Below are 21,472 nucleotides of genomic sequence, written 5' to 3' on the forward strand. Positions count from 1 at the left end.
CCAGGGACTGCATGTACTTTAAGAAATTGGTTGATGTTGAAGTGGCCTTGGACAGACTAAAAATCTGGAGAAGCTCCTCCATCACAGAATCATAGAATATTCTGAGTTGGAAGTGACACACAAGGATCATCCGGTCCAACTCTTAGGTGAATCACAGCCTGCTTCAGCCTTTCCAGCTGTCAGCAAGCAGGAACCAGATGTGGACAGCTGCTGATCCAGTACAAGGCCACCAAGGCCAGGGCAGTTTTATTGAAGGTGAATCCATCCATCCATCCATGTGAATTTTAAGGCCAAGTTACTCAGGTTACCTATTTATACCCACAACTGACTAGCTTTGATTCAAAGGATGAACTAGAGGATGTACTATCCTGGAGATGCTCTCTTTTAAATCTGTTTCTCACTGTGGGGCAGAAGTTGCTTAACGCAAGGTTGTCATTTGGTGCCTGTGACACTTGACTGGTGCCACAGCTCGATATCTCCAGCAACATCAGACCTACCAGCTCAACAGGGATGACATCTCATCTCAGCTCCCCCAGCCTACAGCCACACAAACACCTTTCCTTGCAGAGCAGCTGCTGCCTTCCTGAGTGGGCCCAGCCAGAGTCATGCCTGGAAAGCTTGGGACCTCTTGTCCTGCTCTGCTCTGGAGCTTTCACACCCCTAGCACTGCAGGATGTCACAGCCCACCTGCTGCTCCTGCTCTCAGCTGGCAGCCAGGCACATGTACAAGGCCTTGAAACAACTAGAGCAACATGCACGGGGTGGAAAGAGGACAAATCCCAGAGAGATTGTTTCCCCCTTCTTTTCTATCCCTTAATCTTTTCTCTGGCAGCCTGTGTTTGACTGATAGTAGTCCACATCAGCATGCCCTGAGTATCTCCAGCTGTTCCTTGACAAATGATGAAGAAAGTGGCAGAGCTCAACTCTCATCAAAGAGAGCCCTGGTCTCTGGGCTTCCCCACAGGGCATGGAGGCAGCAAGTGGCACACTCAGCCACTGTCCCATGCAGACATCCTCTCTCCAGCCTGCACACTCAGCTCCACATCAGCAATGGGAAGTCCTACCAGGGAGCCCCAAACCAGGCTTGAATGGGAGGCTGCAGGAGTGAAACAGGCTCTTGTCACCAAGCAACAGAGCTGGCTACCTCAGGGGGGACAGAGGTGCTGTGTGTGCAAGAGCAGGCCAAGAAACCAGCCAGCTCCATCAGAAACACCTCTAGGAACAGCTGGGTCAGAGCAGGAACTTGAAGCCACATCTCTAAATTAGAAACTATAGACCCTGAGAGACTGACTTGGAAATGGGACAAAAGGTAGCAATTGTGTTTGTTTGCCTCGCCCTCTGACTTCATCCTTCCTGTTTCAGATGGGTCACCCTGACTTCATTTTCAGACTTCGTGGAACCACGATGAAGTCTGGATAAGTAAGAGCACTGAGGGCTTTCCTGGTAGGTTTGCAAATGCATTTGGGCTTGGATTCGATGGGGTGGAAAATATCTTCAACTGTATTTCTTTCCCCTGGTCCTGGAGTATGGTGTTTCATTTACAAATCTTTCAGGCTGCTGGCAGGTTGCAGTGGTGTGACCAAAAGGGCCAGTACAGGAGTGCATGGGGCTGTGGCTGGAGAAATCTGATGTGGGGTTTTCCAGTTAAGCTAAATCTCTTCCTCCCCAGCAGGGTTAAAGTTAACTCAGCTGTGCAAACTCATTTATATTCAGCCACACGTTGCTATAAATGGTACTTTTTGTTCCTGACAAATATGAATATAGTATTTGCTCTGAAAACTCACCATTTCTCATGAAAAATCTTTCCCCCTTCCCATTTGTCTCCAAGATGTTGAATTTTACTTGGCAGATGGACAGTGCAGGAGGGTGGCCATGCTGCGTGGGAAAGACTGAGTGCTGGGGATACGGGGCATCCTCTTTTCTTCTGAACTCTTGTGCAAGTTTTACTCATTTAATATGGTGAAATGCAAATGGCAAAAAAAAAAAAAAAAAAAAAAAAAAGTGTTCTTCCACACTGTTGAGGACAAAGGGAAGATATCTTCCAGTGAGGGGATGGACAGAATAGCAGGTGATGCAGTCCCTGACAGAAAACTTGTTTCATCTTATTTTCCAGCTTGGAGATTGGATTAAATAAGGGAGCTGACAGGACTCAGAGCTGTTATTCAAAGGCGTAGTGTATTTTTTCAGCTGCCCTTTCTGCACTGCTGGGTCTGTACTTTGGATATAATGGCCTGGCACACAGGCCTTCCTAACTAACTGGAAGAGAGCACACACATTCACTTGACTGGTGGTTGTTACCAAAGACATGGTAACATCATGACTAGTCCATCATGACTAGTATGTCCCAGGACCCATTATATAATTTTTGATAGCATTAAGAAAGCCATATCTAACACATCTCTCAATTACTCAGGCAGTCTTGCCACTGCATAACAGAGCTGGTTGGACAGGGTCTGTCTCAGTCTGGAAGTTACTCAATGAAGAGATTTTCAAGAATTTGAAAATTTAACTTTTAAAACTTTCCCACTCTCAAAAGCAGCAGGCTGTAGAATTACTTCATTTTGTTCTGGAATTATCATCTCAATCCTTTAAAAACTATAACATTATCTACATAACGCCAGTCAGACAAACCCATCTAAGAAATTTCTGCTTGAGTTCGGGAAATAATGGAAAAACTCTCCATATGAATATTTCAGGTTGTAATGTAGGTGTGTGTGTATATATGTGAACAATTGCATATCATTTCCCTTGCTCTGTGAAAATAATGAAGAAAGATTATTAGATAATATTATGCTGTTGGCCACAGAGCTGTTGTTCTCGGCACAGAAGGGCTGACTTTACATTCTGCCTGTTTGCAAACCTGACACATTAACGACAGGCACAGAACTGAGGAGCACAGGAGAAATGGAAAAGCTATTCAAGAAGCTGGCAGTTGACAACGGGATCTTGAAAAATTATTTCCTTGGATTCAACTAAATTTCTTCTTCCCCCTTTCCAGACAGGGCTCTGCTAGGAGACAGTTTGGTTCACTGTGGTTGAACCAGCTGTCGAAATCCCAGCCAGCTCCTGAGTAAGCAAAAAACTAATCAGAAGCTGCCTTCAGCAAGCTTTGTTTTCCCGAGCAGTGCTGTCTCCTCGCTCAGGCAGTGTGCTGCCCACCACCAAATCAACAGGCATCTTACTCCTGCCTGGCTCTTGAGCAGCTGCCTCTGCCTCCTGGCCCCCTGCCACTCCCTGTGACCCCATGCGGTCCTCTCAAACCATCTACAGCAGTAAAAGGTTTCCTATGCTCTGATGGCTTAGACTCTAGACTTCTGCCAGCACAACACTGTTGGTCTAGGACCAGGGGTACTGGCAGCCCTGACAAACAGAACATCTTTCACCAAGGGGGCAAGAGTCAGAGCCTTCCTGATGGGCTGTTCATGGCCTGGGCAAGGAGGTGCTGAGGGAAGCAGAGCTTACTGAAGGCAGTTTCTGATTAGTTTATAACTCATACAGGAGTTGTATGAGTTATAAACTAATCAGTTTATAACTCATACAGGAGTTGGCTGGGATTTCAACTGTAGGTTACAAATCCTATTCAAAGACCTCAATTCTGTCTGCTCCTTCACCTTAGAGTTAAGTGCATCTGTGCACCTCAAAAACCAGAGCCAGCCCTGGATTCAAAGGCTGAGACAGAATTCAAGCTCTGAAAGTACAGGCTGTCATTCCTATTATTATTTTTTGGCAATCCCATTCCCATGTCCTCACCTTTAACCAAATGGAGGATACTCCAAGGCAGCAGTACGACACTGCATGCCCCCTCTCCATGCCATTTCTGGCAGGGCCAATCTGCATTCAAAGGGGCTGGTGTTTCCCTGCTTGGCTACCCACCCTTGCTCACTGTGGGACACTGGGTGTCCCCACCATGGCTGAATGGGGCACTGCAAAGCCACCCCACCTCTTCCAGCTGCACAGAGCCAAGCTCAAGCTTGCCCTGCCATATGGTTCTGCTGCTAATTGTGTGGAAACTGCAGAGATGCTAAGGCTGGACACACAGATTTAGCAGTTTAAACATAAGCCTAGCTAGGGCTTGCACTGAAGTCCTGTCCCTGATGTAGCACCAGACACGAGGACACCTGTGGCTGTGCACCTGGGGTCCTCCTGCTGCAGAGGTGGCCCCAGCTGGATCTCTCCAGTGGTCCTTCTTACTCACATGTGCTGCAAACTCTTCTCCAATGATTAGATAAGAGGAATTGCCCATTGACTTTCATTTCAGTTGTTCGTGACTGGATCAAAGGATGTATGCTCTCTTTGCTTCAATTATGCAGTTTGGGCTAATGTAGTCCAGATGGCTATTTCATCTCAGCCTTTATATTTATTCATGGCCTTTCTGTTTAACTTTCCTAAAACAAATACTCACTTGTAGGCATATATTAATTCAGGGAAAAGAACTGCCTCAATCAATATGTTGAGGTTAAGTTTCTATACCACAATAGGTCCTATGTACACAATTTCTATTTTTATTACTCCACTCCTAGCCTCAGATATATGAGCAATTTCTTTAACGTGTTTACTTTGGCTTTTTTACAAATTTACACAAACTACGTCTTCTCTGATTATTAGATTTACAATATGCAGATATTCTTTCACTGACCTTTTAGCTAAACCCTTCTGCAAACTTTGGCTGAATATTAATAAATTTACAAAAATGCCAAGGAGCCTAAATGTTTGCCAACATGATATTGCACCATCTCTGCAGCATGCCTGTCCAGCAGAGGATAAAATTTGTTGTTGAATTTATGTGCCATCTTGCAACCAATGTGTGAACACAGAGTGGAAAAGCTCAAGACCAACGAGACAAAAAGTTTTCAGTTAGCATTTACATAATCTTTTAAACTAGATCTGCAGGTTGGGTGTTGAGAGTTGGCTCAGAGGCTGCTGGTGGAGAGCTGAAGGCAGTGCCTGGCAGGAGGTGTCCAAGGAGGGGCAGTGCCTGGCTCTGGGCTCAGCAGGAGGGAGGGAACATGGGAAGCCTCAGTTTAATCTGTCTGGTATTTGATTTGGGCTTTTGGTCCTCGTCTGGATAACAGGGTTGTGATTTCTCTTGGTACACTTACAATAAGAACATCTGAAACTCAGCTGCAGCCAGGCAAGATTTTCATTTTGGGTAATCTGATTTTAGCTTAGGTGATTAGCTGCTCCATAGTCAATGGCCAAATCTAATTGTCATTGTAGTTTTTATTCTGAAGCCAACAAGTGTTAATGTCTTACAAGCTGGGCTTTACTTCACACCTTCTCTTCTTAAGCAACCTCTCCCAAAGCGTTGCAAACAGAGGAGGTGATTTCAGACCCAAGCATGAGGAAAAGGGTAGCAATCACTTATCAATTTTTCTGTTGTGTGAAATGGACACAGTGGGCCACCTTTTAACATTCTGAGTATTAATATTGGCCTGAAAATCTTATATATATTTTTATATTTAGCATTCATAATATAAACATACTTTTCATTACATAGGTTAGATGAAGTTTTCCAGAACCAGATCCTCTTCAGTATTTTACATCCATATTTTTATGTGTCAGTGATTGCTCCAGAAATCAGTGTGAAACTGGGACAAGACAGCTCTCCAAGTTTCATTAAAGATTATTTTTTTGGTTTGTAAAACAGTTTCCTTCAAAGTTTGTTTGATTTAGAATAATAATTTTTAAAAAAGGATGGTGAAACAATTTATGACAGCTCTTCCCTTCCCTGCCAACCCTGTTAAATTAAAAAGACATTTAGAAATGTAGAGTTAACCTAAGTACAAATCCTAAGCCTGAGAAGAAAAGGAGACAGCAACGATTGTATGAGGACAAGTTTTCTGTAATGCCATTTTCCTTTTGGTTGGATTTCTACACCAAATGAAACTGAGGTTTAGATCCATAACCTGGCTGCTCTCAGAGAAATTATTCCAATCTTTTCTAAGGCTAAAAGCAGAAAAAAATGCTGTGATGGCTTGGGAAGGCAGAAGAAAGACAGCGTGCTCTGCTGTGTGTGGAGGGATAGCATTGCTAACACCACGTGTATGTAAAACAACATGCACACTGTGAAGCTCGCCAGCCTTCAGACTTTCTACCCGTGGAGCTCCCTGGGGGAACCATGAAAAACCAGTTAAAAGTCCCTCCCAGTCCATGCTTCAGAGAAAACCCCAAAAACTCCCACCTGAGGCTCTAAACGCTTTCCCATGAAATTACCTCAGACTAATTGGAAAAGCAAGAACAGTATGCAATCGCCCTCAATGCAGTGATATTTAGAGTTTGCCTGCACAAATTAAAGTCCACCCATGTGTCAACATTTCTCCAGCTTCTAGGCCACTGGCATGCTTGCTTATCCCCAGCTCTGAGCAGCTCCAGCTGCTGTGGGTGAGCACACCCTGCCTGTGGCTGCTGGGATGGATGGAGGCAGGACCTGCTCGGCTGGGTGCCCTCCACACCAGCCTGTGGAAGTCTCCAGGTACCTTACCTGCTCCTGCCCCACTGCTAGCCAGCCTGAGTGAGGGGTCTTGTTTGTATCCAATGGTGTGGGTAAGACTGGGGCTGGCCTCAGGTGCTTCACCCAGGGCAATATTTTTCCTTTCAGTTGGGACCTGCTCTGCTTACTCCCATCAGTTCCCCATCAGAAACAGTTGCCACTGGGAAGGAATCATAAGCCTTGGTGGCAGCACCTGCACAGATGGCGTGGGAACAGGGAACAACAGGGAACAGAAGAGAGGATATGGGATTAAGAGATAGTCTTTCCAAGGTAGGATGGGGAGATTATTTCACTCCAAAGCCCCCAGTGGCAAAGGTCTCAGTGAAGAGCCTTGGCTAGAAATTCAAACTTCAGCTTGATTTGAGAGTCCCTGGGCAGTACAAATACTTTCAGTTACTGTCGATACAGGAAGAACTGTTAATTAGTCAGTTTTCTGGGTAAGTAATAAGTGTAAGTATTATGATAAAATCTGGCCACAAATTTGCTGGTTTGAATTTCTGCGTCTTAAATAATATCTTTGTGAACATGTTTTCTAGATCTCTTCCCAGACTTCCCCATGGCAGACTATCCAGTACTTTGGAGTGTAGGCTCACCCAGGGCCAGCAACATGGTAAGTCACACAGCAGTGCCTGCATTAACAGCTGAAATCTGCAGGAATTTGGATTGTAAGTATTTAATGCTTCCTGTGTTCCCCCCCTCCACCCCTGTAATGATCACACAGAATTTTCATAACCCTTTATGTGTTGAAAAGAGGAGCCAGGTTTCTTGCTGTTTACTGTTATGCATAATTTCTCAGATTCACTTTCCTTTATTGCTGTAGTTTTCTTTCCTCTGTTTTAACTCATCCCCACAGGCCATCTTTAGCCAGATTACTGACAACTGATTAAATCGGTGTTATAGGGATGGACTCTGAGAAGGTCTGATGGCACAGCATGAGCTGCCTGGAGCTGGCATCCAGTTGTAACATACCCCAAGTAACCATCCTTTTCTATTTATTTTTGTAGTCTTGAGTGATGATGCTCTTCTTCATAAACACATTGCTTTTGGACAGCAGGATGCTACACTGCTTTGAGAGTTCATTATTGTTTTAAATAAACACCACTGAAGTACCAGGTGGGAATTTAACTAAGGGCTGGAAATCAAGTCCTACACCCAGCTTGGACAGGCCAAGTCAAATCTTTTGAGTACCTCTTATGGAGAAAGATAGTGTGAGAGCTGTGCTATGGAGCCAGAAACAAAGCAGATCATTGTTGTTATCTTATTGCAAAAGCTCCATACCTTATTGGTGATTTCTCATGGGCAGCTCCTTGCAGTACTGACTCCTTCTTCCTCACAGCACAGCCAACAAACTCCATCTAACTTCTCAACCAGCCAACCTACTCTTTTACAATACCCATCCTAACTGGATCAAGCTGTGGCCTATTAAGGGCAGGCCTGTTCCTAATTCAGCTGTAACGCCCTAGGGGTGAGATTACCTTCATCACTATCTCTGTTCTCCTGCATTCCATCCATCCACTGATCGTTAGGAGCCTTGGGTAGGGTGCTGGGGAGAGGATTCTGCATGGGTCAGCTTGCACCTTAGGGCAGGCTGACTTCTTCTGGCAAGGTGCTGGCTGGGTGGAGTGATGCATGCGGCTGGCTCTGAATCAGTGGTGTTACCAGCTCTTCTGGCATGACATCACTACTCAGGAAGCATTAATTTTAGCAACAGAACGTGACTTTGTGTTGAGGGGAAGTACACAGAGAGCTTTGAGTAAAAAGCACATGACTACAAAGGAGTGTGATTACTTCCGAATTGTGAAATAAATGAAAGTGGCTTGTGCATTGTCTTTCTGTGGTGCTGCTTATATACAGCAGTTGTACAGCAGCACTTGAGTTTCCTTTCTGGAAATATGCTGCAGACCACAGGAAATTGCTAAGTTTAAATAAATGTGTTTATTAACTATATAGGAAAACTACCAAGTCTGGACCCCTTGTGATCACATTTCCCATTACATTCTGGTAACTGTTTGAAACTCAGGCAAAAATCCTGAAACTCCAAACAGTAAAAACCACATGGACTATCCCTGGCTTCAGCAGAACTGCATGAGGATGTGAAGAGGGACTGAAGTGATGCAGCCTTAGATATCTTGTCCAGTCTTTGCAGCATGGGATCTCAGATGGCTCTGACTACACAAAATTTTGGATTGCAGTTCTCCAATTTCCTTGCCATATTCTCAGTTCCCTTACCTTGAATGTAGACTAACTTTGCATTAAAGAGGTAATTGCTTCTGGCAAGCTGGAATGTGCTACTTGCCATGTGCCAGAAATTGCTACAGTCAATCATGCCTGCTTCTGAGATCCCGCCAGAATTACCTGACTCACCTTGGAAACACAGCAGGTAATGGCAGGATTGTATAAACTTAATACTGCCATGAGGGAAAAAATGAATCCCATGGAGGCAGGCACAAGAGGCTGCTGACCACAAGACATAATGGAAAAGCATCAGGCTGAAAAAAAGTTGGTTTAAGGCCATTTGATTCATTAGTTTCTTCTTTGGAAATGTAAAAGAAGTGGAGAAAACTACCTTAGAAATAGAAGACGACTTGACAATACCCATAATGAGGAATAAGGAGGAGCCTTTTGCCACCATAGTGTGGGCAATGACTGACTACACACCATCATCAAAGGTTAATATCTGAAAACAGTACTGGCCAGCATTTCTGTGACTGTACAACACTCCAAGATTGAGCTGTTTGATGCTGCCTGTCATCCTCTGGGAACACAGCTGGTACCATACAGATAGAAAAACCTATAGCTTCCTAGGAACTTGGGTCTCCCAGGCTGCTACAAAGCAGCGCAACAACTCATTGAAGTCCTTTACAAAAAGGATCAAGCTCCATCTTAAAACTCATCAGCTTATTTTGTCCCTACTGCCCGACTAAGAAGCTGACCCATGACCTCCATGTCCTTGGATGGTCAGGTAAGAATTTACAGAGAGCATCTGCTAAGGTCTCGCTTTGTTAAGCTGAAGGAGCCAGCCCCATGCATTCCTGTCTATTAAGAGGAGATTGGCACAGCCAGAAAGCCAGAGGGTGGAAATACTGTTCAGGAAGATTTTGAGGTGTTATTCCCTTCATTACCGAGGTCAAGGAGCTGTCTAGCTGTGCTGCTTCTGTCCTGACCAGCTATGCTGGTGACATGCCGGCTCTGTGCCATGCCATGAGCACATGGCCATGGAGGACAGAGCCGAGCCCTGTGTCGCTGAACCAGAGGGAGTGTCTGACTCTGCCAGGGAGGAAATGAGTCCGGGCCTTAAGGACAAGAGCGGCAGGTCACTCTTTCTTTGTGGAAGGAGCTTTGATGTACAGTTATGATGTCCAGTTATCTGTGTGTCCAACTAAGAAGCGAGGCCCGTGAGGGCTGTCCCGCGGAGGCTGCTGCACCGCCCAGAGGCGCAGCTCTGCGAGGGCTCAGCCCGGCTGGTGACACCAAACACCCTGCAAACCCCTCCTGAGCCAGCCTCTCCACCAACGTTTTAAAGAGCTGAATCTCAACATAAATTTTAAAGGGAGTTTGAACTACTTGCAATTTTATATTAAAGCTATGCTGTGCTTGAAGGCCCAAGCGTCCGTGAGGGTTGTTCAAACGCTATTTTTGCTTCTGCAAACAAAGGAACCCTTGATATCAAATGAGTGACTACATCTCCCAAGTATGCTGTCCTGTCTAAATATGGAGATATTAGTAAGCATTTGTTTTCATTATCCGAAAAAGGAGGAATTGCTATTTCAATTTTTTCTTTCCTGAATTTTAATAGAGAGAAGAAAAAAACTTCTGGATGAGGACATTTTTTTATTTTCCCAAGAAAAATTACTTCTGTGTATGCAACACTGGCCTTGCTTCTGCAACAAAAATATTCTTTCAGGATATTTTGATGATGTCCCCTGAGGGGACATCATCATCAGCTGTTTTCCAGATGTTTTAGCCTTTCTTAATCATACTCTTTCACTGGCCACTAGATCTGATTCAAAGCTGAAAAATGTCATTCCATCCGGCACAGCCCTTCTGAGTCCACAGGAAGTATTTGGGTTTTGCAGCTTATAAACATGAATTTAATTAAAAGATAAACTGAAATAAATCTATTTGCAGTGTAGTTATGCATATGACACACCATTGGCAGTCTAGACCTACCAGCATTGCCACTAGGTGATGCATGTGCAGTTTTTATCTCGTGTGTTTTATGCATCAGCTTGAACTTCATAACCCTGCCCTGGTAAATGCAGGGTGCCTTCCTATCCTTAATACTTGCTATCATCAGAAAATGCCCTGTCTTGCTACTCACCTCTCTGTCTAGGTCATTTATGAGTCTATGGATCAGCAGGTCCTAGCACAAATTGATAAAGTCTGTCCATGACTTTCTTCCATTGTAAAAAAGTTGTGGTTTGTTTCCTTTTTTGGAACCAAGCCTGCAGCGGCCTGAGGGCTCTGGTGAGGAGTATTGTCAGAAGTCACTGGTCAAGAAGCAAGGTGTTCTCATCCTTTGCATCTGCCAAGAGTCAGTGCACAGTGGTTTCCCCACCAGCTCCACGAGGCAGGGGTTGCCTTTATCCTAAACACCAAGCTTTGGCTTTTAGCCTGAAGATCCCCATCAAAAAGACTGTTTTTCCCATTGCTCCACTCTCTGTGTAGTCATTTAATCCTCCATGTAGTAGTGGCAAACTGCTCCTTAATCAAAACCGTACCCTCCGCATCCACTTCCTATTGAACAATAATAACAATAATAGTGACTTGTATATTTCTGCTCTTAAAAGTAAATTGGCTGTGTGTGTCTCAGGAAATTTTTGCAGGGCCTAGTTTTGGTGGGGGGGGGGAAGGGGGCAAGCTGTGAATGAGACCCCTGGGCTCTCCCTGGAAGCCTACCATGGAGATGACAGCCCTCTGTGTGACTGGAGTCATGTCTGCTACACACATGGCATCCTGATGCTTTCTTTGCTCCACCAACGGATGTAGTCTCCAAAGAGCAAAACAAAATGTAGGAGAATTTTTGAAAAACTAAGTTCTGACTATTTTTACAAAGAGGCTTGGGGATTTTTTTGAAAGGTAGTTTTTTTGAAGCTTGTGGATTTTTTGAAAAGTAGGTTTTTTCCATAATTTCTGTAAGAATTGAAACACTTTCTTTTCATTGTTCTTATATTGTTTCTCCAGGAATCTTTGTTTTAAGTCATGTTGAATTCAATTAATTTATCTTGTTTCCATTCATAAAGGACCAAGTTCTACAAACACCAGAACATAACAGAGCTTTGTGGGAAGTGGACATATCGAGGTTTGTATCCTCTCTTGCTCTTGTTAGCTTCCTAGAAACATATCAGCTGGTATTTTTTTCTTTCAGAGGGGAGGGAAAAAAAGAAAGATCCTGTTTATGTGGACGATGAAAATAAATATTTTTTTAATGGATGCCAAATGTTAGGCTAACAACCTTGAGAGTTTGATCACACCTCCTAAAAATGCAGATGAAGGGAAAACTCTGTAAAAAGTTTTTTCACATTTTACTCTGGATTTTCCCAGTTATCAGACTCCTGGGATTTGCATTTTTGGGAAGAATGACGTGGTGTGGCCCCTTGGCTTCACAGAGGCTGAGAGTGAGGTGTCTTTTTGCCAGACTGAAGACAAGACTTACCAGCTCCTTCCCACTTCCCTGGCCCCTGTGCTGGCTAGAGCACATCAGAGCAGAAGTCATGCTGAGGTCACAATGCCACCAGCATCCTAGGATGAGCCCAAGGCTTGTTACTTGCCTGTTCTGAGCACACACATTGTCATGGTTTCATCTACCGCAGCCATCCCATTGTTTCTCCAAATATGCCAGCCAGCTGGCAACTGGGATAGCAACATCTTATTTTTGTGTCCATGCCTCAGCATTTTGCTTCTGCACTGGGATTGTGACCCCATCCATCCTTGACCTGCCCATGACAGGCTCAGACAAGAGGAAAGAGTCCAAACATGAAAATTCTCAAAAATGTAATGCAGAATAATTTTTCTGCCATTTATTTTTTTCTGCTGTCTACCACTGCTGTGGGAGAAGTCCACAAAATGAACAGCAGAGTAGGTGGATTATGCAAGCCCACGGGCAGTTCCTGTTACCAATGACCCGTCTCCAGGGGCTACAGAGTCTCACAGAGTCGGAACGGGAAGTTTTTCTGATGTGGGAATGCTTGAAATTGTTCAGGCACCTGTTCACATACTTCCACAAGTCTCAGTTAAAGGGAGGAAGAGCCACAAAACAGGACAAAAACATATACATTGGAAAGTAAGAATTGGTGGGGTCTTTATTTTTTGCTTTTGTAAAGGAAGTGGATGCAGGTAAGTAAAGAAAGGAATGTGGATTCTAATTTCTTGGCATTTGATTATTCAAGGCAATAAGAGGTACAGCAAAAATCGAACCTGCAGTTTGGCAGAGTACAATACCATTATTCCATAGGAAGTAAAGACCATTTATTTCACTGCTCTCTCTTCCTGATTTGTGACTCCCATGTAAACTTTACACAGACTTCACAGAGCAAGACTGTGGCAGGTTCAAGGAGTAAGGTCTTTCCTGTACACTTAAATTAAAACAAACCTTGTATTTGCCAGAGGCAGCCTCCAGTTTGTTTTCATAAAAAGGAAATACAGTGAACTTCTTCATGGAGACTTCACTTATGATCTTCCTCATTTTATTTCCCCTTCATATTAAACTAGACCTTTTAGGCTCTGTTGTTGATGAAAGTTGATGATTCCACTTTGTACATGCAAAGCATAACAGAATGGTGTGAGATGAAAAGTAGAAGCTAGTCCAGAATAATACACGGAATAAAACAGCTTCAGCTGCAAATGCTGAACCGGTCAGGATGTGAAAATAATTTCTCTCCTTCAAGTTGGAACAAAAATGTAGCAGGAAATATAATGACCAGGTGGCATGAGCAAAAGTCCTGGGATCAGATGCTTTAAAAAAAAAAAGGAAATTGTTTAAGAATATGAAGTTTGTCTTAGGAGCTGTTGGAGGGCAGAGAGGAAGGAATCATTTGCTAATTGTGCCATACATTTCAGAGGTTCTCCTCATTTATTCTAGTCACATACATATGCACTCTTTTACTACGGAGAGCTATTTAGCCTGCAGAGAACCACATTTCAGTGTGCATGCATTGTAAAACCAATATAGGAAGAGTGTTTAGTGAGCAGCTAATGACTTCCTTAAAAGGATAATACAGTTAACAGTTGAGAGGATGTACAGCTAAATATGGCCCTTGTAAAACTTAGCAGATTCCATTAAAAAACAGACATGCAGGAAGTGTCTAGTTCCTATTAGAACTGATTGTACACAGTTGCATGGGAAGAAATAAATTTAGTGTACAGAATTTTACATCACATCCTTTGAAAGCATTGAAATTCTCTGGGGTCTGCAAATCTGTGCATCTGGTCCACATACACACACATACACACACAAACAATTAACTGGTGTGCGCTTACTTTAAAGGAAAATGTGCATCTAAAACTCAGTCTGCACATCCCAAAGTGAAGGGGAACATCCTACTGACTGCAGCAGGCCTGGGTTTGGCTACACCTGAACCTGTAAGTTAGGCTCTCCCCTTACAGATCCTACACTCACCCAGAGGGACTCCAGGTGCATGTAAAGGAGGGGGAAATCCATCCCGTAATTTCTGTGTTAGAAAAGCAATTCTATTTTCTTATTTGATATAATTTTCTATTTTGAAAATTAAAACGGAGCTAATGCTAAAATTTCCTTCATTGGATTAATCATTTATTATGAACAGCAATTATGGATTCAGTCTTACCCAAGTTAAATGATTTTATGAGACAGTGTTTATTTTCAAGGTATTTTCAAGGAAAAGATTTGGACCCAGAATCATTTAGCATTGAAAGGTCGCTGTTCACAGGAACCTGAAAAACCTTTCTCAACTGTATTTGAAATGATTTTTTAATTCATTTGCAAGGACATCAGAGAATCAATTTGCCTCTAGCCACAGTCCTGACGCCAGCAGGTAAAGCCGAGGAAATGACCCAGAGAGCATCAAGATAAATCTGTGATGAAATCCAAGGCAAAATTGCCTACCGGAAACCTAATGAACTGGACTCAGAGGACATTCATGGACGCAAACAAAGGCTTCTTCTTCCCCCAGAAAGACTCAATTTCCATTGACACTGTGAAGCTTCAAGCTTGTAGTGTGAGGATGCCCCAGCTGAGTTCAGGACCTTAGGAAGGAGTGAAGTTTCAGGCATTTGAACAGCAAGGGCTCTCTCTGGTTATTTGTGCTGCTCTGCAGACCACAGTGGGAACAAAACTCATGTAGGGCTTCCGTGCTCCATGCTGCCCTGTGGTCTGGCAACTGAGGAGTGATCAAGGAAAGAAATGTTTAAAACAAATAGTTATAGAATTGTTTATGTTGGAAAAGACCTCCAAGATCATTCAGTCCAACCACTAACCTGGCACTGCCAAGTGCACCATTAAACTAAATGGCACATCTACATGTCTTTTAAATACCTCTAAGGGTGGTGACTCCACCACTTCCCTGAGCACCCTCTTCCAATGCCTGACAACCCTTTTAGTGAAGATGTTTTTTTATAATATCCAATCTAAACATCCCCTGGCACAATTTGAAGCCATTTCCTCTTGTCATATAGATTATTACTTGAAAAAGGAGACTGACTCTCTTCTCACTACAAACTCCTTTCAGGCAGTTTTGGAGAGTGAAAAGGTCACCCCTGAGCCTCCTTTTTTCCAGGCTAAACAAGCCCAGCTCCCTCAACCGCTCCTCATAGGACTTGTGCTCCAGACCCTTCACCAGCTCCATTGCCCTTTTCTGGACACCAGTCTTTGTGTAGTGAGGGCCCCAAAACTGAACACTGAACTGAATTCAAGTCGTGGCCTCACCATTGCCGAGTCCCGGGGGACAATCCATGCCCTGGTCCTGCTGGCCACACTGTTTCTGATACAGGCCAGGATGCCATTGGCCTTCTCAACCACATGCTGGCTCACATCCAGCCACTGTCAACCAGCCCCTCCAGGTCCTTTCCAGTGGCCACTTTCCAGCCCCTCTGCCCCCAGCCTGTAGCACTGCCTGGGGTTCTTGTGACACAAGTGCAGGACTCATCGCTTCACCTTGTGAAACCTCACACAACTGGTCTAAGCCCAGCCTTGGCCTTCCTACCCTCCAGCAAATCAACACTTCCTCAGCCAAACATCCTTTAAACATCTTGCTGTGCAGCACCCCAAAATAATTCCCTTCCTCTGGTGCCCAATCCATCATAAACAGAGAAGTTGAAACTTCAGATTGATAGAAGAAAGCAGCCATTGAATCATGGAAAGAGTCCTTCTTTGGCAGGTTTGCTGGTAGCAAATATTTTTCATATTCCAAAGAGAATATGAAACCAGTGTGGCAGACACATCTGGGCTCTCAGTACCAGTAAGCAAGAGGGAAGGGAAGAGTATCACTATTGCAAAGAAGAAGGTTTAAAAATGAAGTGGACTTTTCACTGTGAGGCCTGGGTTTTATGTTGTATTTTTATTACTACAGATGGTTTTGTGGGGAATATGACGGCTATCCTGCTGTGATGGATGAATTACATTCAATTTAGAAGCCTGAATTTCCAGTCTACAGGTTTTGAAGAAAATAAATAAACAGTTTCACACAGGAAATGAGCAGAAGTCTCTCTGTGGCACACAGCATTTGCACACCATTGATTTGTGATCTGATATTTAATGGACTACCTTGTGTTGAGAATATGCCACTGACATAACAAACAGCACCAACAACCAGCTTCCTCAGAGTGCAGGCAAAATGAGTGCAGTCCCCAGCATCTCTTGTCATCCCTTTTCCAACTCTGCTGAAGTGCTTGCGCTAACAGCTACTCTACCTGTGGTTTTTGCATAGTTTATCCAGAACTGGAGTGATAAATTTATGTTTTCACACACATAAAAATATAAACAGTTGTAGATGTGCCACTTGGAAACCTCTTTTAGCAACAGAATTATCACGGATGTGCTTCTGCTGAGTCTGAGTCAAAACCACTTAACAAGGGCTAACATGAGCTGCTGCACAAGACAGTGACTGGCTCTGGTGGGCCTTTTGTAGGGCTGTCACCAACCTCTCCCTTGCCCTTCCCAGCCTAAACAAAAGGTCACTGATATTATTATTAGCACAACAGAAATCCTAGCACACATTAAAAAAACCTCAGAATTTGCCATATTTGCCCAAGATGTCAGAGAAGGCTCAAGAGTTTCATGCCTCCTCCTTCCCAGAATCAGTACTTCTGGTGGGATTTAGGCTCCTGGTCCAAGGGCAGACAGCAGCTGCCCAGTCTCATGACCTGTGAGGTTTACCTGGTGTCATTGTGGAGGGAGTTCATTAGCTCAATTCTGTAATGTCACCATCACTTCATGTTCTTAGGCATAGATCGCCAGCAGCCACGACTGTCTCAGGAGCATTTCCTGCCCCTCCTGCAGTCTGGAGAAGTTGAAACTTTGCACACCAAGGTGACATCCTCATACAGCCTGAGCAGGCACCCCCAATCACTTTCTCCACTTTCTGTGAAGGAGATGTTAGTCTTCTTTCCAGTTGATGGTTTGTTCACCCTGTTTCATCATTCTCTGTTGTTCCAAAGCAGCAGCCCTCTGGGTAGGGACATGGCAGACACCCTCCAGGCTTATGATATTCTCTTTACAATACCCTTAATGGGCAGAGAACCTGTAGTGTCCCTTTTGTTTCATATGGCTCCATGTAGGGCAATGTGGCTTTTCCCAGCTGGTACCACTTGGTGCTGCTTCTGTGTGCAACCCCAGTTCAGGCTCCCCAGATTTTCTGCCTGATGCCTCTTTTCCAACAGAGCCATAACAGTGCCTGCTCCAGCTCAGGACGAAGTCAGCCTGTCCTCTGTCAGGTTAATCCTGCACTGAGTGTCACTTCCTTTGAGTGTCACACATTAAACAGGATGCTTCCAGCTCCCTATTACAAATGTCTTCAAGACACAAGTTCTCTCAGTAAAGATGATCAGAAAAAGATGGAAGAGGAAGAGTTTATAGCAAGAAGTGAAGAAAGAAATTACAACTGTCAGATCTGAAGTTACTTTTTCTCACAGTCATTTTAATACACTAACACAGTGGCATGTTGAGTCTCATGAAGTTACACCACCATACTTTGCATTAACACCACTAAGAGCCATCAGTCACTATCTTCTCTGCAGCAGTGTTTGATCTGGGAGAGTCAGTCCTTCAGGAGATGCTCATGTTACCTGCTGGCAGCAGGAGCTGAGGGAAGCAGTTCTATGATAATATCATCTTAAGATCACACCCTTGGGCTGGCTGCCCGAATGATCCTTAAACAATATGTAGGATGACCCAAGTGATACAATCCTGTGGAAATCTCAAGCATATCTTCAGGGAAAGGGTGTTTTCCAGCAGCCTCAGCAGAAAGCATGGGTGCCTGTCCTCATCCCAGACTAATCCACTAAGATTGTCCCAGTTCCCTCCCACAATCTGCATGGACACTGAGGCCAACACCTCTTTAGCAAGTCACCACTGTTATCAGGCTTCTTTTATCTATGGGGATGGACTACACCATCTCAGTTAGAGATTTGGGAAAGCTGTGAGACCACAAAGCACCTTCTAGAGGGCTGTTATCTAAGAAAGGCTCCATCAACAAAAGGAAGAGCTAGGTGTCAGCCAGGTTCAGGACACCTATGCTGGTCTGGAAAGCAGTAGGTAGGCAGGCCTGGAGGTCACACAGAGGGCTAATGACCTTGTCTGTTACTTCCCTCCATCTGTAGCCAGCCAGAGTGGACGAAGGTGTTGATTAAACCAGTTATTGCAGAGCTGACATAAAGCAAACAGCCCAGCTGAGAGCTCATTACCTGTAAAAGAGGATGAGGAGTGGAAAGTGCTGGCCACTGGTGGTGGTGTGCAGCCCAGGCTCCAGGGCTTGGCCAAGGAGAGCCTAGCACTGAACCAGAGCCTTGCTCAGTTCCCTGATGAGCTCTGGGAGGAGAAGGACAGGAACAATGTCTGAGGTCTCTCCCAGAGTGTCCAAGACCCAGACCAACATGCCACCATGAGCCTCCACTGGGAGTTTAGTTGAGGAGGAGGTTGGAAATGTAGCACAGCAACAGACCTTCACTGATGACAGGTACGCCGACTGTGCATTTGTGATCTTCTGTCTTCATCTGACTTTTATACTCACTCTCTCTTGCTTGCAATCTCTCAGTAAAGCCAACCTTTGTTAGAGTAGGAATATAAACACTTATTTTTATGCATATAAATTCAAGGCCAAATAATGCAGCCATAAAACTGGAGACAACCAGGACATACCATGACAAGCAAAGAGATGGGACTCCCATTCAACTCGTCAGAGGCCACTGGCCCCTGAGAGGTCTAACCAAGGGGAAGCCACCCTGCCAGCCACCCTGAGACATGCCCCAGCACAGCAACAGCATCAGTGATGCCTTAAATTTTTAGCTTCTGTATTTTTCAAATCCTGTACTGCATTAGCATCTAACTCTGAACTCCATATAGAATGTTAGTAAGCTCTCTTCACATTTTGGTCAGACAAAAAAATCCTTCCAGGCCTGAGAACCAAGGTCACCCTCACAGCCTCAGGCCCCAAAAAGTATAAACAAAAGTGAATTGGGGAGGAGCAAACTGGGGAATATGACTTCATTACCTGAAGCTGCAATTGGACAATTAACCCCTGATACGCAAACAGGCCAAACTTATATCTGTATGAGAAACTCGTGGCCATCGTCCACTTTGGGTGTAGTCTCTGCAAGGCTTTTGCACTGCCCAAGGCCTTCAATAAGGCTTGTTGAAGGCTTCAGTAAATACCTGCTTTAACTCTGTCTAGCCTCTGTTCTAGGTAGCCATTCCAAGGCATCATCAGCCCTCACCCCAAGGTGGCTGGGGCTCCTCTCTCTGCAGAGCCACCTGGCCTCAGCGTCCTCAGCCCCGTGTGCCCGACCCCTAGCACCTGAGTGTGGACAGCAGGAGCAGGGCTTCACCTCCAAACTCAGAGCACAGCCACACACCAGGGTTTGAGGGTCTTTCGCAGGGAACCACTAACAGATTCCTCCAAGCGAAAAACAGCTGCAGCAACGCAAACCAGGGGCAGATCAGCCACTCAGGTGCTGCAGCAGCACCTCCACAGCCTGTCACCCACACCGAGTTCCCAGGGAGCACGTCAGGGGCAGCCCTGACTAATTACTGGTGACATCCATGTTTAACAGGGGTCAAGCCCTGGCCCTGTCTTTCTCAAAACAGGCTTAATAATTATTAACTTCAGGCTGGATGAGGAAAAAACAAATGTTAACTAATAACCTTGATTTCCTAGCACACACAAACCATGGGGTTTTTTAAAACATTGGCTCTGCTTGACTTTCTATTTGCCTGGGAAATACTGATCTGATGCTTTACCCCTTTCCTGCAGTTTTATACCATGGGAAGGACAGAAAATCTGGCGTGATGAATCAACAACACAAAATGAAGTCACAGATGTGCCCGAGTCAGTGGATATGTGGCTGGACTGACAGAACCAGGACTTCCTTTCTTCTTCTTACTTTATGAATTAATTTGCCTTCATGTCAGCTCACTTGTAACTAAACTGGCTTCTTTTCATCCTATTTTTTTAATGATGCACTCTGCAGCACTTTGTATAGCCTGAGGTACTCAAATGGCATGTAAGTGGATATTGCCCTGCAAGCTGCACTCTGCCATACAATTGCTATCGTCTCTTAAGTCTTAAAAGCCTGGGCATGATGTGAATTACAGGCTTTTCTTCTCCATGTGGGGCTCACAGCTTATAGTCCTAAATTACATTTTGTCAGCCTGTTGTCAAAGCAAGATAGAAGACCATTAAAAATAAGCTGCAGTTATGTAAGTGTTCATGAGTGTCTAAATATTAATGTCAGGATTTTGCATAATGGCAATGCTCTAAATAATCCTTTTTAGCCTTTGTAGTTTAATCTTTGTTCATATTTTATCCATTAGTTACCTCTAAATAGCATGGTTCTTTTGATAAGTAAGAGGCTGTGAATAACATTTACTGAAATTTCAACATTCTTGTCTTTCACTGCCACAATCGGAAATGACTCTGTTCCTGGGGCCGCTCGCGCTTTCGTATTTTAATTGCAAATGAACTATACAACCTGCAGCAGTTTAAACAAAACCCAAACACAAACCAAAATAAATTTTTAAAAAAGCATACATTCCAGTGCCCATCTCCTGCTTCTACCATCTGCAGAGGTATTTGAAATCTCTATGAGCATTTAATTCACATCACTTTTCTACACAATGTTATTTACCGACTTCCAAAGCTTACCAATAAAATGCTGCCTCCATGACAAGGTGATAAGATTAAATGATAAAAGGCAGGAATTGAAAGTTTCATATTGTGCCTTACTAGCTGCCAGTGTCCCCATCTGATTTGTCGTGTCAGTGAATTGCTGGCCTTGACTGGAGGCCCCAACAGTGAGCCCCATGGATGCTGTAGCATGCAGCTGTGGAAAAGGAGGGTTTAATTTATTTTATGTGATCTTGATATGGTACAATCCTACCCTACCAGGGATTAATCTAGAAAAAAAACTCAAAGACCAATACCTGGATGCAAGAGGTGTAATGTATTGTGAGCATCGTTTTGGTCAGGGAAAAATAAATTCTATAAATACCTTAGCCCTCCCTTCTCAACAAATGCAATGAGAATCTCATTGCTTCAGTATTTTGTAAACACAGCTATATCAGCTGGTTATAAAGTTTTGAAATTTGTTTCCAAAATGCTCAGTAATTCTTTTGTTAATTTATGTTTCACTTATCTAAATAAAAATAACCAAGAAAGAGGGATTGAAAAACTGCAAGAGGTCTTCCCGCAGGAGAACTGTTACCATTTAACTCACTCCATTACCATTGTTTAGGGCCATAGACTTTTTCATGTCCCTGCACTGTCAAAGGAATGCCACACATATAGCTGAGAA

At 44.0% G+C, this 21,472-nt stretch overlaps 1 long non-coding RNA gene across 2 annotated transcripts; it reads left to right on the forward strand.

Annotated features, from left to right (window-relative positions):
• Positions 1 to 1,360: 1,360 nt before the first annotated feature.
• Positions 1,361 to 20,708, forward strand: LOC121355421. 2 transcript variants are annotated; one of them, XR_005955417.1, is made up of 4 exons: positions 1,361 to 1,443; positions 7,027 to 7,100; positions 11,734 to 11,792; positions 19,933 to 20,708. It is a non-coding gene; the product is annotated as an uncharacterized LOC121355421 (long non-coding RNA). The 2 variants fall into 2 exon arrangements; XR_005955416.1 differs by lacking the exon at positions 19,933 to 20,708 and adding an exon at positions 16,036 to 16,152.
• Positions 20,709 to 21,472: the final 764 nt, after the last annotated feature.

This window comes from Pyrgilauda ruficollis, unplaced genomic scaffold (assembly GCF_017590135.1).
Source record: "Pyrgilauda ruficollis isolate IOZ18807 unplaced genomic scaffold, ASM1759013v1 scaffold25, whole genome shotgun sequence".
In the NCBI taxonomy this organism is placed as follows: Eukaryota; Metazoa; Chordata; class Aves; order Passeriformes; family Passeridae; genus Pyrgilauda; species Pyrgilauda ruficollis.